This window comes from Sarcophilus harrisii, chromosome 2 (assembly GCF_902635505.1).
Source record: "Sarcophilus harrisii chromosome 2, mSarHar1.11, whole genome shotgun sequence".
NCBI classification, from domain to species: Eukaryota; Metazoa; Chordata; class Mammalia; order Dasyuromorphia; family Dasyuridae; genus Sarcophilus; species Sarcophilus harrisii.
In genome coordinates this window covers 21880992-21902038 of record NC_045427.1, presented here as the reverse complement: position 1 = coordinate 21902038, position 21047 = coordinate 21880992, and the positions used below count along the sequence as shown (strand labels likewise).

General features: G+C 43.6%; 1 long non-coding RNA gene across 1 annotated transcript; it reads right to left on the bottom strand.

The window, feature by feature from the left end:
• Positions 1–1683: 1683 nt before the first annotated feature.
• On the bottom strand, positions 1684–4456 carry LOC116421243. The gene is made up of 3 exons (XR_004231544.1): positions 4233–4456; positions 2521–2582; positions 1684–2163 (listed from the first exon to the last, which is right to left on the bottom strand). It is a non-coding gene; the product is annotated as an uncharacterized LOC116421243 (long non-coding RNA).
• Positions 4457–21047: the final 16591 nt, after the last annotated feature.

Genomic DNA, 21047 nt, shown 5'->3' with positions numbered 1-21047 from the left:
AGAAAATTCAATGTTGTCCAACTCTTTAGGTCATGTTCTTCCACCAAAATAATTCTCAATTCCTTATATTCACTCATTCAATGTATCCAGTCCATCACCAAATCTTGTAATTCCTACCTTCACAATCTCTCTCATATAGATCCCTTTCTCTTTACTTACACAGACACCAGCTCTTTTCTTCTTCTTTTTTAATAACTTTTTTGACTAGAACCCATGCCAGGGTAATTTTTTACAACATTATCCTTGCACTCACTTCTGTTCCGAATTTTCCCCTCCCTCCCTCCACCCCCTCCCCCAGATGGCAAGCAGTCCTATATATGTTGAATATGTCCTAGATACAATATATGTGTGCAGAATCAAACAGTTCTCTTGTTGCACAGGGAGAATTGGATTCAGAAGGTAAAAATAACCCGGGAAGAAAAACAAAAATGCAAACAGTTTACATTCCTTTCCTAGTGTTCTTTCTTTGGGTGTAGCTGCTTCTGTCCATCCTTGATCAATTGAAACTGAGTTAGATCTTCTCTTTGTCGAAGAAATCCACTTCCATCAGAATACATCCTCATACAGTATCGTTGTTGAGGTATATAATGATTTCCTGGTTCTGCTCATTTCGCTCAGCATCAGTTCATGTATCACTCGCCAATCCTCTCTATATTCATCCTGCCAGACACCAGCTCTTTTCACCACATGCTTGGACTATTACAATAACTGTTTTATTGGTGTTTTGGCCTCAAGTTTCTCCTCACTCTAATCCATTCTCTGCTCAGTTCTTAAAATGATTTTCCTAAAGTACACATCTGATCACCTTACCTCCTTACTCAATAAACTTCAGTGGCTCCCTATTACTCCTAGGATTGGATGCAAATTATTCTTTGGCATTCAAAGCCATTCCCAATATAGTCCCTTCTTACCTAAGTTCCTTCCAGGTACTTTACAAATCAATTACCTTTCTGTAATTCTATTTTATACCACAGTAGTACATCTTTAGGAACTGAATAAATGCATATTGAAAGAACAGCTGAAGTTAAAATTTATCATCTGTTTGATCTGTGACGGCCCAACATATTAGTCAGTATGATAGCATGGCTTTCTAATTTTGACGCCTTGAAGGCTTGTGTCAATTACATTTTTTAATCAATGACTTGGATGATATAATTATCAGATCTGCAGATGGCATAAGATATTTTGGATTCTCTGGTCATGGTCCAAAATGGTCTTAATAGACTAAAATATGAGATAAATACAATGGAATAAATTTTGAGTGGTGATAAATGTAAAATTATTTATTTCAGTTCAAGAAATTTGATGGTCTTATTTTTTGATATTCTCATGATAGGAATGATCATGTGGCCATAGAAAGTGGGAACAGCAGCAGAGTCAACCAACTAGCCACCACTACCATTGGATAGATTGCATGTCTGTGGTCCTTGAGTGATCATCTGGCATGTCCTTTTCATTACTTTCCCAATAACAAATTCTTCCACCCATTTGCTTTCAGGCACTCATGTCTATGTTAATAGACAATCCTATCATCGGAGCAGAAGAAAAATGGGAGGAGATGAAGCTTGTAATGTTCTTCTCTAAAATGTGATGTTCTCTGGGAACAGGTTTCTTGGGAGGCTTCTGGAGGCAGCCTTCCTTTCAGTCTGTGTAAATATCACCTCAAATGCAGCCAGGACTTAAAGGCCAAATCCTTTATTTTCTCTTTCCTTCACCTGGGGGTCGGCTAGTTTTCTGGAGGCCTTCTGGATCTTGAGTCCAGTGTTCTCTACAGGACAGCCTGCCATCACTTCTCTGTCTTCCTTCGTTCTGCCTGACTACCATCTCTGACTTGTGAATCTCCTGTACTGAATCCTGACTTTTGAATCTCCCGAAGTGCATCCTGGTTGAGGCTCCTAGCTTAGATATGCTCTCTTAAAGGTGTGAACTCTAATAAGTACTAAGTACATCTAGAAAACTGTTAAGCACCCTGCTAAACAACCATTGTCTCTATCAATTCCACTGACTTAGCACCTTGTAAGGATTCTAACAGAAGCTGGCTCAGTTCTTCTGGCTCTGGAGAGCCTGCATCAATATCATTTGATTAAATGTAAACATATATGATTCTTTGCATGAGTTATTAAATGTTCCACCTCCACTTTTCAGTGCATTATGAAAAGAAGCCTGGGAAATAAGGAAAGAATATTATTTTAAAAATCTGATCGTCTTAAGCTAATTAGTCAGAGTGGGAAGAAGGGTTGTGTGTGTGTGTGTGTGTGTGTGTGTGAGGTGTATGTGTGTATATGTGTGAGTGTGTGAGTGTGTGTGTATGTGAGGGTGTGTGTGTGAGTGTGTATGTGAGTGTGTGATGTGTGTATTCACGCACCCAGGGGCTGGCTAGTGGTAGGTACAGTTTTAATGTCGGTTTGCAGGGAGAGAAGCAGAGGAAGAAGGAACTGGGAGGAAATCATTTAGAGTGAGGGAAGAAGGGAGGGAGGGAGGCCGAGCTGCAGGGGAGAGAATGGGGGAGTTGGGCCTTACTTATTTGCAGACTGTGCATCCAGGACTCCGGCACGGCCAGCATCTTAGCATCCCCTGGAAGGCTGTGGACAAGAAGGGGACGGAAGTGAGATCGGGCACCTTGGCCAACCGCCCAAGTACCTCCTGGCACTTTGCTTTCTTTTTCTCTATTAAAGCTTTTTATTTTTCAAAACATATGTGCAAGTGGGTAGAGCACCAGCCCGGAAGTCAGGAGGACCTGAGTTCAAATCTAACCTCAGATACTTAACACTTCCTAGCTGTGGAATCCTGAGCAAGTCACTTAACCCCAATTGCCTCAGGAATAATAATAAAAATCATTCAAGGAAGCTCCCAGTGCCATCTTCCTCTCATCCTACTTCTGTAGAGTCCACGTCTTTGCCCCATCCAAAGAGCTTATATTTTTAGTCAGGATGTCCCCATGATTTTAAGCTATGGTGCCCTAAGACTTTGGGGACATTTGTAAACTTCCTATCCTCCTTCCCCCACCAGATAGTTTATCCTGATCCAAGAAACAAGTTTACCGACTGAAAACTAGAGACACCACATAGAGATTCCCACTGACAAAAACAGACAGTTTGAAATAAACCTAACTGGAGACACTGAGTCACAAGAGCACAGCTCAATCTGGCTTGATCTTCCCTTATTTATGAAGCTTTTTGGGCCCCGGAATCCTCCCCTGTTTTTTTGCCTTTCTTTGTATCCCCAGCATCTTGCAGGGTGCCTGACCCGGGAGGCTCTTTATAAAGTGCTAGTTCACTGACCTCCATAAAGCCAGGGGGTTGAGTTCACTAACTTTGGAGGGTCTAAATAAGTTCTACATTTACATTTTATGACCTACATTTACTCCAACGCCCCCTCCCCCATTCCTTTCCCTCTCCTTACCGATCTCCAAACCCAATTTACTCCTCTGGGGAGCCCTTGGACCCCTCAGTTACCCCTCCCCCATGGCCTCCCCCTACTCCTTTCTGTTGGTAGAAAGGTCAGACGTTAGCACATGCCCCCCACCCATCCAGTCGCCCCGCTTCTGGGCTCTCCCCCGGCACAGGACTCCTCCCAGTCCCGACCCCACACAGAGACTGCCCGAGGAGCCTCCCTTAGCCCCACTCAGGAATCCCCCCTCCCACATCAGACCTCCCAGCTTCCCCGAAGAAGGGCTCAAGAGGGGGGAGCGGCGTGGGGGCGGCTGGAAGTCAGGGGAGCCTCCGCCCCCAGCTGGCGCCCGTAAGATGGGGGTCCCCGAGCATGCGAGCGCAGACACTTGATTGGGGAAAATCGGAACTTTCCAAGCCTCATTTTTCAGGTTCTGGCAGGGATCGTGGAGCCACCCACCGTGTGTGTGTGTGTGTGTGTGTGTGTGTGTGTGTGTGTGTGTGTGTAAGAGGTTTGTGAGTGTGTGTGAGGTTTGTGTTTGTGTGTGTATGTTTGTGTGTGAGTACGCGCGCGTCTGAGGTGTGTAACTAGGAGTGTGAGTCTCTCTGTGTGTTGGGAGTGTGCGTGTGAGAGGTTTGTGTGTGTGTGTGTGTGAGTGTGTGAGTAGGAGTGTCTCTCTGTGTGTTTGTGTGTGAGTGTGAGAGGTTTGTGAGTGATTGTGTGTGTGTGTGTGGGGGGGGGCCCGACTCCGGGCCAGCGCCTAAGAGCCCCCTCTCCGAGCCGCCCCGTCCTCCCGCCCCAGAGTCAGGTAGGAAAGCGCCCCCTGCCCCGCCTGCACTCACCTCCCGTTAGTTCTCGGCTCCGGGACCACGCTTGTTCCCTCTGGGGGGACGCAGCGGTCGCTGAGCTGGGGGGGACCGGGCCGGGGTCTCTCCCTCCCCGCGGCAGGGCGGCTCCGCACCTTCCCCAGTCGCGTATCCCAGAGCGGGCGGCCGGCAGCAGGCGGGCGATGCTCCGAGTCCGGGGGATTTCTGGATTATTTCCTCCCACTCGGTCCCCCACCCTCCGGCCCCACACCCTGGCCCGGCCCCCTTCCCTCCTGCTGGCCCGCCCTGAGCGCCTGGGTTCAGATTGCAATCCCAGACACAGATGTGGGAGGGGCGGGAGGCAGGGAGAGCAAGCCCAAATGCTGGGCCCGGGCCCCTCTTCCTCCCATGGGGCAGCCCCAGAGGCTCTCCGGGGCAGGAATTTCCATTCCTTCTCCCCCCAATGCTGCTATCACTTTGGGATAATGGGGAGGGTCCGGGGAACAGAGGTAGCGGGGAGCCAGGCTGTCAGCGCGGGGATTGGAGGCCCCTCCTACGCCCCTGAGGCTACCCTGAGGAGTGGAGAGCCCGAGAGTTCTCGGGAAGCCGATGCAGTTCGAAGGCACAGCTCGGACCTGGGACAAGCAAGACGGGTCAAATCGAGACTCAGAACTTACTGTGTAACCCTGGTCAGATCATCTGAATTCTCTGGGACTCAGCTTCCCCAACTGTAAAATGGAAATAATAAGAGCCCCTAGCTCCCAGAGCTGTTCTGAGAACCAAATAATATATATATATATATATATAGATAGATAGATATAGATATAGATATAGATATAGATATATATACAAATATCTATGTAAATATATATATATATATACACTATATGTGTATATTTATATATGTATACAGACACAATATACATACAATATATATATGTATGTGTGCATATATAGGGGTATATGTATATAGGTGTATATGTATACAGCACAGGGCAAATCTTTAAGCCCAGAGGAAGGCCAGTTAGCAGAAGGAGGACTAGGAATGACATTTGCACTGGACTAGTCCTCTTGATGGGGACAGTGGAAGCTCTAGTGGCGCCCAACGGTCCCACCATTGCTTTCCTGGTCCAAGCCCCACACTGATTCTGGCCGGCCCAGGAAATGACGGCAGGCAGGCTTGGCGGCCACTGAGGATGAGGCCATAAGAATGTGAGCACCACCCCTCGTTCTCCTCTAGGTCCCGCATCCCACTTTTGTGGCCTGGGAGGCAGGAGGGTTCAAGGGAGGCAGGCTCTCTGAGTCAGATCTTTTCTTCCTCCCAGGCCAAGGAGGGCCCCAAACCCTGCGTGGCCCCTCAGTGACCTGGAGAGATCAATCATCTGAGGGCATTTCTCAGAGTCACTTCCCATGTGTTGGGTGGCCATTGTGGGTCATCCAGGGACCTGGAAGAACCGGAGACAAAGATGAAACTGTCCCTGCCCTCACTGAGCTTACATTCTATAGAGAAGATACCACATAGACCCCATTAAATAAACACCAAGGGACATAAATCAATCTGCTGAAGGCGTTAACTTAGTAGCTCCTGATGGGGGATTCAGAAATGGGACTCTGCAGCTCCTGCCCTCAAGGGCTTATTCTACAATGATCTAATGAAGTATTTATAAAGTAGTCCATAAACGTAGAGCGGTGCATAAATGCTCAGCTTTCTATCACTAACTTGGAAAGCAGAGAACAGTTCAAATCTCACCCCAGAAGATGTATGTATGTATGCTCAGTATGTGACACTGAGTCAGTCATTTAATCTCCTTCGGCCTCAGTTTTCCCATCTGTAAAAGAAGGATGTTGGACTGATAGGTCTCTAAGATGCCTTCCAGATTCAGATCTCTGATCCTACAGGAAATGGTCATTTAACCTCTTTGTCTCCATGTCCTAACGTGTAAAATGAGGGTCAGAGCCTGTGTCCTTCAGAGTCTCTTCCAGTTCTGGATATAGATGTAAAATATTTAAAAGTCTATGAATCAACCAGCATTCATTGAGTAGCTGTTATGTGCCCAGCTTGGTGCTTTATTGGTTAAAAAACAACAACAAAAAACCAAAGCAATTTGAGAATGGGTGCTAATAATTGGGAGAATCAGGAAAAATTCCTTTTGTAAACAAAACAAAACAAACAAGTATATGTATCTTAAAATCAAGTATATATATATATATATATATATATATATATATAAAAGTATATTTTCTAAAACAGTACATATTTTTTAAGAAATATGAATTTTTAAAGCATATTTTAAAACAAATATATATTTAAAAGTATCTTAAAAACAAATATACTTTTAAATATATTTTAAAATATTTAAATTTAAAATGTTGTTTTTAAAAATAAGCTTATGTTTTAAAACAAGTATATATATTTAAAAGTATACTTTAAAAAGTATCTCTATATTTAATTTTTTAGGTGTAGGAAAATTTCTTCTAGGAGGTAGTACTTCAGCATTGCTGAAATCCTTCCTCATCCCATGTTTTCCTGATCCTGGGTTCTCTCCAGTCTCTGGCTTTGGGAAAAGGAGGATGACCTGAGGTCTGGCCTTAGCCATCTCCCTCTGACTCCCTAATTTTAGTGTCAGAGGCTTGGGGCAGGCAGCCCACCTTTTCATTGTTGGAGGCCTTCAGAAGTTTGTTGCTAGCAGCTCCTGGGGCAAAGCCCCCTTTTTCCAGCCTTCAGAGCCCAGAGTAGCCTTTTAGCTGGGCTTACTGGCAAATTTCAGCTTGTTTCTTCTGCTGTGCTGGATATTTCTCTCCCTATCAGACTAGGAGTTCCTTGAAGTGGGAATCCCATCTCCCATCAGTCTGCTTCTGTAAGGCACCTTTCCCCTCACTCAATTACTCTCCAGGGATCTACAATGGGATGTATGTATAAGGGATGAGCCTTAGGATAAAGTTGAAGAGACAAATGCTATTTTCTCTTTGATTAAAAGATGGGTCTGGTGGAAAGTTCCTCATCTGTGGCTTATTAGGCAAGTCAAGGCACCTCTTCAGCCTCAGTTTACTCTTCATAAAATGAAGATAATAATAGTATTTTCCTTTCAGGCTTGCTGTGAAGAGCAAATGAGATTACATATGTAAAGTTATTTGCAAAACTTAAAATGCCCTTTTTTTTTTAATTTTTAGAGCTATTAGGATTATAAGGCAGATTATTTCTCTTCAATTAAAGAGAAATCAATTAGTCCATCGATATTGAGGACAGAGTAACTGGGAAGTATACCAGAGGGAGGCTCAAGAACTATTTAGTATTACGTGATCCACTTACACACTAACCAGCAGTGACATAGCACTTTAAAGTTTTCAAAATTCATTATGGATAAAATCTCATTTCATTCTTCCTATAATGTCAGGAGGTAGGTGCTATTTTGATTTGCTATTTTACAGATGAGAAAACTGAGGCAGCCAGAAGTTAAGTGACTTGCCCACAATCACACAGCCAGTAAGTGTCTGAAGCTAAATTTGAATTCAGGTCTTGCTCACTCCAAACCAAGTGCTTTATCCACTTCTTGTACCACCTAGCTGCCTCTAGAATTGCTCTACTATGCTTCAGGTGACCTTGAGAACCCTGGGGAGGTGCAGACCACTACCCTCTGAAGATGGAGCCTGCAGTAGGAATAGAGTTGCCAGAGCCAGGTCAGAACTTATACATTGCTCTCTTTCCAAGGGTTGTTGTGAACAAAAAGCTTTGTAAACCTTAAAGTCGTGAAATGTGAATTCTTATTCCCTTTAGGACTCTCATTTTCTAGCTCTGACCAGGAAAGTCAGATGATGCCCTTTTAGCCAGGCTTCCATCTGCCTCTCCCTCTCAGGTTCTAGGCTTTGGGAATCTGGAGGACTGGACTTCCTAAGGTCTGTGATATCTTGGGATCAGAGATTTAAAGGTGGCATGGACACACTTTCCTCAGTTCATGTGGTCTCTGCTGAAAAAAAGAGCAGAGAGACAGCTGGAGAATTTTCTTGAGGTTCACTTAATCTGGACAACACGCATTTATTGAGTGCCTGCTGTATGCTGAAAACTGTGTTAAGCATGGGCTATTCAAAGGAAGGCAAGGAGAATTCCTGCCTCAGAAGCTCCTCAGTCTAATAGGGGACAGACATCCGAGACTCCTATGTACCTAGAAGATGGAGGCTGGTGGACAGAAGTGGAGATCTAGAGGAGAAGACTTCTAGTGACTGGGAGGTGCGGACAGAGCTAGGCAGGCTACTTGCAGAGGGTGGGCTTGGAGGTGAGCCTTGAAAGGAACTAGAGGAAGACCTGGGGGAATCTAGGGGGCAGAGCATTTCAGACCCAAGGACGGCCGCACATTCGCGTGGAGTCAGGAAATACATGGAGGAATCTAGTAAAGGGAGGCCTGTGGCTATCATGGAGAGCTAGGGAATGGTCCCTTTGCCCATCACCCGGACTTGCCAGATTTTCAAAGCGTTTCTTGACCGGTCATACACATGTGACTGCAACCCTCCTGGCTAGAAGAAGGACAGAGGAATGTAAAGAGTTCCCTGGGAAGCTTTCTCAGGAGTGAGGCACCAGTGAGCTCATTCCTCAGTTCTTGTCCCCAAAGCATGAGGCTCTGGTAGCTTTATCTTTCTAGCCAACTCCCATTTTGAATGTCTCCCAAGTTTGTCATCTGTCTGGCATAAGCATCTGTTTCTGTCATCATGTGGTAATGCTTCCTCTTATCCATCCTCTAGTCTGCCTCTCTGTCTACCTATATGTTCATCTGTTGATCCATCCAACTATCCATCTGTCTTCTATGAGGCTCTCCATCCCTGGGCTCTCTCATGTGCTCTTTCTGTTTCGTCTTTCCTCTCTCTCTTTTCCTAGCTTCTGTCTTTGTCTTTTCTTTGATCTCTCTATCTTTCTCTCTCTAAATCTTTGTCTCTGTCCTCTCTTTGTCTCTTCGTCTTTCTCTCTCCCTGTCTCTCTGTCCGTCTGTCTCTGTCTCTCTCCTTGTCTGTCTCTCTGTCCATCTGTCTCTGTCTCTCTGTCTCTCTCCTTGTCCGTCTTTCTGTCCATCTGTCTCTGTCTCTCTGTCTCTCTCCTTGTCTGCTCCTCTGTCTCTCCCTGTCTGCCGTCTGTCCAGTCTAACTTCTGTCTCTCTCTGTGTTCTCCTGTCTGTCTTTCATCTTTGTTTAGCCATTAGAACAAATGTTGCTCTACCTGTTCTGAAGCTTTCAGTGATCCATCACCCCTCCATCCTCTAGCACTGACTGAGACCCTAAACTTCCATCCTGGCATTCAAGGCTCCTTAAACTACCTAAATAGACATCAGTGCCATATTGGAAAGAGGACCGGGTTCGCTCCAGGTGCTCACTGCCTGCCTGACCTTGGGCAGGTGACTCCCTTCCGGCCCTACTTTCTCCCTCTGTAAAAGGAGGGCTCAGCCTCCAGGACTCTGAGTTCTCCTCCTGCCCTAGACCTGCCTTAGACCCTTGTGCCTCAGGCTCCTCTGCTGCCTTCCTCCTGAAAGGGAGACTTGGAATCAGGCTGTGCACTCAGACTTGCGTGTGTGTGTGTGTGTGTGTGTGTGTGTGTGTGTGAGTGTGATTTTAACTTAGTAGGTCAGAGGTAAGAGGTCGGTGACAAAGCCAGGAAGAGCAGTAAGAAGGAGGGACTGCGCACCTTCTGAATTACGATCCTTCCAAAGTCTTGTCTGGAAAAGGAGGAGAGCATCTGCCCCAAGCCCCAGCACCATGAAGGGCCATCATGTTTAGTTATTAGATTCCTGAGGGGCAAAGCTTCCTTCCAGGAATTCCTCTGCTGCACCCTGCCCACCCCTCCTGCTCCTCCTCCTCCGGGGCCCACAATCCCCCCTCCCAACAGATTTCCTCTCTGCTGACAACAGCACCATCTGGCTGGAGAATTTTCCCTTTCTGAAGGGAGTCATGGAGAGAGAGAATATTGTAGGCAGAGCATTTAAAGTCCCCTAGGGAGTGTGTTTATGACAGGTGGACACTGACTCTCTGGGGCACTTCCTCTAAGCTGCCTCCAGCTAGTCTCTGATAAACACATTTTATTCCTTTAATCTCTTTTTCAACTCTTATTGCCGAGGCTAGTGTTTCTAATACAATATTGAATAATAATGGTGATAGTGGGCAACCTTGCTTCACTCCAGATCTTACTGGGAAAGGTTCCAATTTTTCCCCATTGCATATGATGCTTACTGATGGTTTTAAATATATGCTCCTGACTATTTTAAGAAAAAGTCCATTTATTCCTATACTCTCAAGTGTTTTTATTAGGAATGAATGTTGGATTTTATCAAATGCTTTTTCTGTATCTCTTGAGATGATCATGTTTTTTGTTAGTTTGGTTATTGATATAGTCAATTATGCTAATAGTTTTCCTGATATTGAACCAGTCCTGCATTCCTGGTATAAATCCTACTTGGTCATAGTGTATTATCGGGGGGGGGGGGGGGGATGATTTTCTGTAATCTTTTTGATGATATTTTGTTTAAGATTTTAGCATTAATATTCATTAGGGAGATTGGTCTATAATTTTCTTTCTCTGTTTTCAGCCTACCTGTAAACACATTTTATTAAATCCTTACTAAATGCCAGGAACTTTGCTAATCACGAGGGATTTGAAAACTATGAAATCTAGAAAACCTCAGTGACAAAGCAAACAAAAACAAAAATAACTTCTGTTCTTAAGGAGCTTATATTCGATGGAGGAGACAATATGTATTTATTTACAGATTACATACAGAATAGATGGAAGGCTGAGATGAGAACTCCCTAATAGCTGGGGTGGGGAAAAAGCTTTTTATTCTAGGTAATCTTGGAACTGAATTCCAAAAGGAGTGACTGGAAGGATGGAGTGCCTTTGATAGTCATAAGAAGTTTAGGAGAGGGGTGGGTTTGGGGAGAAAGATAAGGCATTGTTTTTGGACTGGGTTCAGTTTGAAACGACTACAGGAAATCTGATGTCCTGTGGCTGTGGGATGAGAGCTCAGGAGAGAGGGTAGGATTGACTACGTAGCTCTGGGAATCCCCTGCATGGAGATGATGTGTGGTTGTGTGGGAGCCGATGAGGTGAATAGAACTGAGGCAGAAGAGAAGAGGGCCCCGATAGAACTTGTGGCTACTTGTGGTTAGTGGGAGAGGGATGAAGGTTCCGCAAAGGAAACTGAAGTAGGAATGGGTTGGATAGGTAGGTGAAAAATGGCAGAGAGGAAGGTCATGAAAACCCAGGCTGGAGAGACTACCCAGAATTCCATGAAAGTGTCAAAGGCTTCGTTCAGAGAGGTAATAGGATGAATAACCAAGGAAAAGCCATTGGATCCGGCAACTAGAGATCACTGGAAACTCTGGAGGGAACAACTTCAGGTGACCAGATCAGAAACCTGGTTTCAGAAGCTTTAGAAGAGAGAAAAGAGGCAGTAGAGGCACCGGTGTAGATGGCTTTTTCAAAGAGTTTGGCTAAGAGAGGAAGTCCAGACAAGCCACGGTTTCTAAAAAGGGCTATTCTTTGTCTCGGTTCTCCATCCTGGGAGACTTCAGAGGCCAAAATTTCCATCTTGGGCAAACCCACTCCCATCTTTTATAATTCCCTATCAGAATGGGAGCTCCTCGAGATTTACATGAACTGATGCTAAGTGAAGTGAATAGAACCAGGAGACGATTGTACACAGCAACAAGATTATATGATGATTGATTCTGATGGACATGGCTCTTCTCAACAGTGACATGATTCAGGCCAGTTCCAAGGGTCCCATCTGCATCCAGAGAGAGAATTGGGATTGAGTATGGATCATAACATAAGATTTTCACTCCTTTTGTTGTTGATAATCTTGCTCGCTTTTTGTTTTCTTTCTTATTTTTCCCCCTTTTAGATCTGTTTTTTCTTGGGCAGCATGATAATTGTGGAAATATGTATGGAAGAATTGCACATGTTTAACATAGATTGCATCACTTGCCATCTGGGAGAGGGGATGGAGGGAAGGAAGGAGAAAAATTTGGAACACAAAGTTTTGCAAGGTTTGAATGTTGAAAATTATCCACGCATATGTTTTGAAAATAAAAAGCTTTAATAATAATAATAATAATAAAGAATGGGAGTTCCTAGTGGGAAGAGATCAACTCTTTTTGTATCCCAGTACTTTATGTAGCATCTGCTTGTAGTAAACAATAAATGCTGTTTCACTCATTCCCTTAATTATTTCATTTTCAGTGGTAGCGAGCTATTCTCAGGCCCACCCACTCCTCACCCTGCTCCCACCCATCCCCAGTTCTAAGGCTGTAATAATAGCAAGAAGCAGATGACAGAGATAATTAGGTCTTAATCTATTAAATAAAATATAAAGTATTATTTCTAATTTGCAATTTCCTTATAAAGTGGTTAGATGCTTCCCCGATGAAACTGGAGGGACAATTTACTTTTGGTTGACAAGACAGTGAATATGTCCCTTGTGGTCTTTAAAGTTTGCGAGCATCGGGGCCATTCAAACCTGGGAGCAATTTTGCGGGTACGATCATTGTGTATTTAATAGAAGGCGGCGGCAGCAGCGGGAGAGGAGATTTCTTTCTCCTCTGTCCACTCCCATCTGCCATAGAACTATTTCCACTATTACCTCATCAAGCTGGAAAAGAAGGAGAAGTCAGGACAGGAAACAGCTTCAGGAGAGTGACCTCTGGCACAGAGAAGAGAGTCAACTGTGAATCCCTAGAAGATTGGGGCTGGATGCTGAAAAGGAAAAGGTGAATTGTGCAAGATAATGTCAGACTTAAAGGATCCTCCCAGAAATGATGAATAAAATGGAGTGTCCAGGGTGAAAAAAACCAGGAAGATATATTAAATAAAGAATGTTGGAGTCTTGTGATATCAGTCATGAATAATAGCTTTGGACACACACACACACACACACACACACCCATCCCTATCTTTTGGTATATCGAATACCCTAGCTGGAGTCAGGAAAACTCATTTTTTCCTGGCCTCTGACCCTTCCTAGCTGTGTGACTCTGGGCAAGTCACTTCCCCACTGCTTGTGTCAGTTTCCTTATCTGTAAAATGAGCCGGAGAAGGGAATGAACAACCGCTCCAGTATCTCTGCCAAGAAAATCCCAAATGGGGTCACCAAGAATCTGAACCAAGCTAAAAAAAAACCCCACAAAAATCCCACAACTGAAATGCTGTGACTCAGTGCCCTATTTGCAATTCTAAGTGGTGAGCCTTTTCCTATTGGTACTGTGTGTAGTTGTGGAAGGGTCCACACTCTCCTAAGGCGGCCTAGTGTAGCGTTCTGCCCGCCTTGTTTCTTGGGGGACTTTTCCAAGCACATTTTCAGTCAGACACGGTTCCAAACCAGTGAGCACTTGAAGACTTCCAGAGAGGCAGAATGCCCTTCACGTGAGCAACATCCAGAATGGGACCCAACATTCTAGATGAAGGCTGATCTGGCCGAAACATAAGCACACAATTACTTCTCACGACCTAGCTGATAGGCTTCTCTTCATGCAAAAATAAAGGAAGAGAAGTATTTATAAAGCACTTTATAAATATCTCATTTTATGCTCATGGTAACCTTGTAGGCAGGTGCTGTTTATTATCATCTCTATTTCATACGTGAGGAATTGGTCCTGCATCCCCTGGGCCCTCTGGCTATGTAGCCTAAAGTCACGCTGTATTTTTTTCGGCCACCATATTTTATCATTGAAGCTTATTGAGACTGCAAGCTCATTAATAGAATTCATATACACACAGATATATATATGTGTGTGTGTGTGTGTGTATATATATAGGTCCATTAGGACCCACAGGTCTTTTTTATATGGCCTGCTGTCCTGACAAGGGAATGGGGACTGAGCTTACATTTCTTTAGCTCTGTGATTTGTATATTATTTCTTTGGATAAGATGAGAATCTCTAAGAGGGAGCATCCTTATCCCCATTTCTATAGATGGGGAGACTGAATCCCTCAGAAAGTGGAATCATTTCCCCAAGGTCACACAGTCAGACCCCCTTACTGCCTTATTTCTAGCTTAAAATAATACTTGAAATAATACCTTGTAATCATTCCTGAAATGTCCCAATCTTTTCTCCACCCCCTTCCCCACTCATATGCTTTTTAGGAACATCTTCAGCTGGGGCGTAGGAGGAAGTCTGGGACTTTCCCATCTATGGGGTGACAGAGGATTTAAGATCTGGGCCCTAGAAGTCATGTGTCCAGATGATGACTATCCAATCTATCCAGACGAAGCCGGTTTGGCTCGGGTGGGAGAGCTCTAGTTCTGATGTCAGAGGATGTGGGTTCAAACCTCACCTTTGGGGCTTCCTGCTATGTGTCCTCGGAAAAGTGATTTTAACTTAATTGGATCTCACCCCCTTCACCCTCACAAGGGTGGGACTGCCAGATGGCTTCCGTTCTAGGTCTATGGTCCTAGCCTAAGATTTCAAGAGGCCAAATATGGCCAAGGTCACACAAACAATAAATACTAGTGGCAGAATTTGATCCCCCGCCCTTTGACCCTAGTTCCCATAATCTTTCTACCACAGAGCCACACACTGACCGGCCAGGCCCAGGCCTACTACAAGACAAGTGTGGCCTGGGCCAGATGTCTCTGCCCGTAGAATAGACAGAGAAGGCTTCCCAGACCAGAAGCATGGGGTAGGTACCAGCTCTCCTTGCAGGGGAAGGCTCTGGCTCGCTGCTGAAATCCTTGGGGGGCTGACTTCAGCTCAGAGTAAGGGAGAGAGAGTCCCAGGGTGGTTGGGCTGTGTGGGGGCCTCTCCATCACTCGGGTGTTTCTGGGGTTTGGGATCCAATGTATATGTATATGTATATGTATATGTGTATATATATATATATGGATGTGTGTATATATATGTATATGGATGTGTGTATACATATGTATATGGATGTGTATGTGTATATACATATATACATGTATATACACATATCTATATATGTATACTGTTACATGTACATGAACATATATACATACATATACATATACACACATATGTACCCATATCTACATATTTATATAGTATACATATATATATACTGTTTATATATCTGTGTGTATATGAATATATATATATATATATATATATATATATATATATATATATATATGTAAAATGATTCCAGACATATTTTTATTTACAGTCCTTTCTCTGGACACAGAGAGCTTCTTTCTTCACGTTCTTTACTTGATTACTGGGTTCTGAGTAGGGTGGTAATGGCGGGAAAGGCACCTGGGTGCCTTGCTATGGCAGCTGAACTGACTTGCCTGCTCTGTGGGAGCAGTTGGGACTTATGGGAGGGCGGCTCCCTCTGGCAGGGATGCCTTCCCCCCAGGAGGGACACACTGCCTGTAGAGGGCTGCAATTCTGAAAAGCTGTACTTGAATCTAAGACAGCAGAGCACTCAAAGCTAATTACCTACTCAAGGTGTGATAATGGTTCTAGAAACATAGGGTCATGGGATGGCTCTCCTCATGATTGGCGCTTGCTGAATGTGTTGTGCTGAGGTAATCAGAGGCAAGGATTGGAGGGCTGAGGGAGAGGGTCAGAGTCTCTGCCACAGCGTGCTCAGGAGAGAGACTTTAGGCTCCAGATTCCTGAGTCCAGGCTCCATCTTTGACGAGCCACATGGCAGCTCGTCTGCCTCCTTCACTTCTCCTCCTAAAGACTAAGGACTTTGACTGATCCTTCCTCTGATTGATCCTGAGGCCCTCCAGAGAGCTAGGCCGGCCATTACACTGCCCATCCCCACAGGAGCTGCTTCCAGGAATCATGTCAGGGCTGAGCTAGAAGCAGTAATGGTGGTCTGGTTGGCGTTGCCTCCTGGGGCTCTTGGTCCTACCTGCTCACAGGGGGCCCTTGGCGCTGGGGGTGGCGAGGAAGGTGCCCTTCTTCCTAGCCTCATCTCTCAAAGGAGGAGGTAGGATCAGGACCTCTTCTAACTCTAGCTGCACACTACTGAGCCAACACCCTGCTTCTCCAAATGAGTAAATGAGGCTCTCCCCTTACCATCTCCTCCTCCCCAGAAGTCCCTTGCCACTCTGATGTTCTATGATTGCCTCTCACCTGGCTGCCCTCACATCTTCCCACTCCCCAGATTGTAGCTGAAGCATTAAAGAGGGATTCTGGGAGCAATCAATATTGTCTCCTCTTCCCATCTCCTGAAACCAATCTTCCTTCCTGTGAAAGCCGGGGGCCCCACGTCTCCAGAGCTCCTTGAGAAATCAGGATTTTTTTCTCCCTTCACACCCACTCCAACACCATCACTCCCCTTGTCCTGCATCCCAGATGGTGTTTTTATAAACTGGAGGGATTGGAGTGGACAGCAGCACCCCCTAGAGGTGATTGGAATCTCTGACCTTCAGTGTGACCTAGAACTGGAACAGCCTCACAGAATCTCGGATCTGAAAGGGACCTTGTAGTTCAGGGAGTCAGACCTGGACCAGAACAAGAATCTCTTCTCCAGAATTTCTGAGAAGGGCCCTCTCACCTTTGCCAGAGACCTTAAGGATAGGGAGTATCCTCTCATTTCAGCAAGACATTCATTCATTAATTCAGCAAGCATTTATTATATGTCTACTGTATGCTAGGCACTGCGCTAAGGATACAGAGGTCAGAGAAAAGCAGCCCTTGTTTTCTTGGAACTTATATTCCATTGGGGGAATACATTGAAAAATCAATATGTAATAAATGCAAAGGAAATAGAAAATGGTTTTCCTGTACAAGGTGACATTTGAGTTGAGCTTTCAAGATAGTGAGGGATTATATGAGAGAATCCCATCTCTGGTCAGGTTACTTATGAGAGAGAGAGAGAGAGAAAGAGAAAGAGACAGAGACAGAGAGAAAAGAGAGAGAGAGATAGACAGAGAGAGAGAGGTGGAGAGAGAGAGAACCAGAGAGAGAGAGCCAGAGAGAGACAGAGAGAGAGACAGAGAGGGACAGAGAGAGAGAGAGACAGAGAGAGAGACAGAGAGACAGAGAGAGAGGTAGGTGAGAGAAGCACATTCCAGATATGAAAGATATGTTATCTGGGCCAGGGCCTGGAGTCTGGAAATGGAACAGGGGCCACAAGAATTAGATCAGGTTGGAAGCAATGGAGAATTTGTGAAGGACAATAATTCCACTTTTGGTCAGCTCTAAGCAGATGATGCAGCCATAGAGTATTGGGCCTGGAGTCAGGAAGGCTCACCTTTCTGAATACCTGGCCTCAGGTATTTACTGTTTGTGTGATCCTGGATAAGTCACTTAACCCTGCTTGCCTCAGTTTCCTCATCTGTCCAATGAGCTAGAGAAGGAAATGGCAAACTATTCCAGTATGTCTGTCAAGAAAACCTCATATGGGGTCATGGAAAGTTGGGCAACCAAAACAACTAAACAACAAAAACTATTAGGAAGCTTATCTCTATGTGGTGCTTTAGTTGGCTGCTCTGAAACTTTTAGTTATTGTTCTTGTTTAAATACTCCCCTAACTAATTACAAAATATTGGTATCCATCATATGTTGAGATGTGGAGGAAGGTTTTAGGTGGGGTGGAGAGAACATTATGAGAAGACTTGGATAAAAGGAACACAGGATGAGATGTAGTTGAGTTATCCCATCTATCCTTGGAGGGAGTGCTCACATCCAAGAGAGGACAGAGCCATTGAAGTCTTGAAGTAAGTATCTAGGATTCAGATGGTAATAATCCCATCTCAGGTCAGGTCACTTCCTAGGTTCAATTCCGGATACCGCACTTTAGAAAAGGCATTTCTAAGTTATATAGTCTAAATTACAGACTGTCCAGAGGAGAGCAGCCAGGGTAGAAAAGGCCTCCCCTTCATGCTCTCTGAGACTCAGTTGAAGAAGCTGGAGATAGTTAAGATGCAGAAGAAAAATTTAGAGGAAGGAATGTGGTAGCTGTTTTCAAGGATGTGAAGGTCTGCCCTGTGGAAGAAGGGCACCAGAGGGCAGAACCAGGGACAAGGGTTCCTTCCCATATATTAGCTGGATGAAGTGACCTAGAAAATCCCAGAGATTCCTTCAGCTTCAGAGTTATGATCTTTCCCTTTGGAGATTTGGAGAGGCAGCATTAGATCATCAGACTCTACTTACCCAGTGGGGAATGGGTTGTTTCTGGAGAAAGTAGATTCCCTCTCATTAGAAGTCTTCAGACAAAGGCTTGGTCATTTGTCCAATTTACTGCAAATAGGATTCTTGCTGCAAATAGTCAGGTTAGATTAAATGGCTTCCAAGATTCCTTCTTAATCTGTGATTCTATAATTTTAGGTGTTGTGGAGAGAGAGGGCCAACTTGGAGTCAGGAAGACCTAGTTCAAATCTGTGTTCCTGAATAAGTCAGTCTCTTTCAGGTTCACCTTCTTCGTTGTAAAATGGGTATAAGAAAAGGATACCATCTCCACCTTGCTTTCACTGATGTACTAGACTTTAGATATGAAGAGTGTCAAACTTTATAAAGCACCTTAATGCTTTGTTTTAGTTATCATTTTGTTGTTGTTATTCTGATTTCTCTGATGCTGTTGTTATTTTGTTGTTGTTCTGCAATTCTCTTTGATTCTATGTTAGTTGTTATTTTGTTGTTGTTCTGCAATTCTCCTGATTCTGTTAGTTTTTATTTAGTTATTATTGTTATTCTGTGATTCCCCTGATTCTGTGATGGTTATTTTGTTGTTGTTCTGTAATTCCCTTGACTCTACGTTAGTTATTATTTTGTTGTTATTGTTATTCTGTGATTCCTCTGACTTTGAATCTAGTGCACAGTACAATAAACCACACTGTTTCTCCTCTGGAACAATGGCATTTATCACCAATATCACTTGGCCTTTAGAGAGATGAGGCCCAGATTTAAGTAGTCCCAATTTGACCTGAGAGGACATCTAGGGGTGCCATCATGCTCAGCGACCAGCCTGAGTCTAAATCCTGAGTTAAAATCCCATTTCAGATACCTACTAGCTGTGTGACCCTAGGCAAGTCACTTTATCCTGTTTGCTTCAGTTTCCTTATCTGTAAAATGAGCTGGAGAAGGAAATGGCCAATCCCTCTGGTATCTCTGCCAAGAAGACCCCAAATGGGGTCATAAAAAAGTGAAGCATGTCAGAAATGACTGAACAAAAACAAAGTGAAATTGGCTTCTTTAACATGTGGCAAGTTCCCTCTTTTTAGAGGTCTTCAGTTAGAGGCAGAATCAGTGTGTGTGTACATGGGGGGTGGTGGTTGTTGTTGTTGTTGTTGTTTTTCCTGTGTAGGTTATGTGTGTCCATGAATCTGTCTAGATATGACTCATAAGGAAGGAAAAATAAATATCTCTAGAATCTCTTCCTTTCCTGCCTTCTGCAAGGGAGACTTTGATGTTTGCCAAAAGAACAAGTAGGAAGTTGGGGTCAGAGGCTGGCTTCTCTGCTTTCCTTGAAGAAAGCAGGTATTGGATTAAAATTATATCTATCTGCTTTTTCAAATATTGTTAATAATAGCCAACTTTTATATTTAGCTTATTTTGTGCCAGGAAGTATGCTAAGTGCTTTATACTTATTATCTTATTTGATCTTCTTAATTGTCCTGCGAGATGCTCTTAGTATTCCCACTTTACAGATGGGGAAACTGAGGCAAAAGGGATCAATTGATTTGTGTAAGGTCACCTAGCTAATGAGTGTTTGAGATTGGATTTGAATCCAGAACTTTCTTATTCCAGACCCTGCATTCCATCCACGGGGCCCCTTCATTTAGAGGAAATAAGTTTTAAGTTCAAGTTGTGCTCCTGATCATTATTTCTTAAGGGGGTGTAATGTGTGGGCTACTCTCTGGAGGTCCTTCAGACAGGCCTTAGTCTCAGCAGGATAAGACACCATGAGAATGATCAGAAATAGAGTCTAGAGTCTTTATTTTTCTTCAACAAAATAATAACTAATAGAATCAGGAAATAGAGAACAAAATAAATAGTAGATCTGAATCAGGAAAAATAACAACTAATAGAATAGGAATGGAGAAAAAAATAACTAAATAGAATAGGAATGGCAGAACAACAACAAAATAACAGTCTGTGTTTGTCATAGTCTGACCCAGTCTCCTCTAGCAGTCGCCAGTCTCAATCAGTCTCCCTCTGAGTCTGACTTTGTCCCCAGTTTAAATACCCTATTATAATTACATACTGATTATGTGTGAACTAGAGAACCATTACATCACCATAATAAGTACTAAGTATATATGGAAACTAGAGAACTATTATCTCATCAATTCCACTGAGTTAACACCTTGTTTCAAGTATATTTCTCCAGAATTGCAGCTCCCTACAATGGGGAAGAAGTCCCAAGCTATGTATCCAAGGCTTGAACCTCTTTCTACAAGATACCATTTCCTCCTAATGAGTATGTAGCAAATGTTGAGTAAATCCATTTACCCAACCAGATAGGAAACAGAAATCAGAGAAAGAATACATCTGAGGGTATATGCCCGGCAACATGCAGAGTGAGTGAGCTCACCTGTTGGGAGTGAGATAATTGAGTCCAACCAAAAGAGTACCAGATATAGTGAGGCTCCCTTTCTAGTATGGATTAGATTAGATTGGCAGCTGGGCTCTCTTTGAAGCCTCCAGTTCTGTGAAAGTGGAACTCTAAGGTGAAGAACCAGACTTATAATCTATATAATCTATATACTTATTTATATAACTATATACATATATATAACTATATATAGTTTATATAACTATATACTTATTTATATAAGTATATATACATATATATACTTATTTTATGCTTATATACTTATATATAAGTATACACTTATATATATATTTATATATACTTATATATAAGTATATAAGTATACAATAAGTATATATGTATAT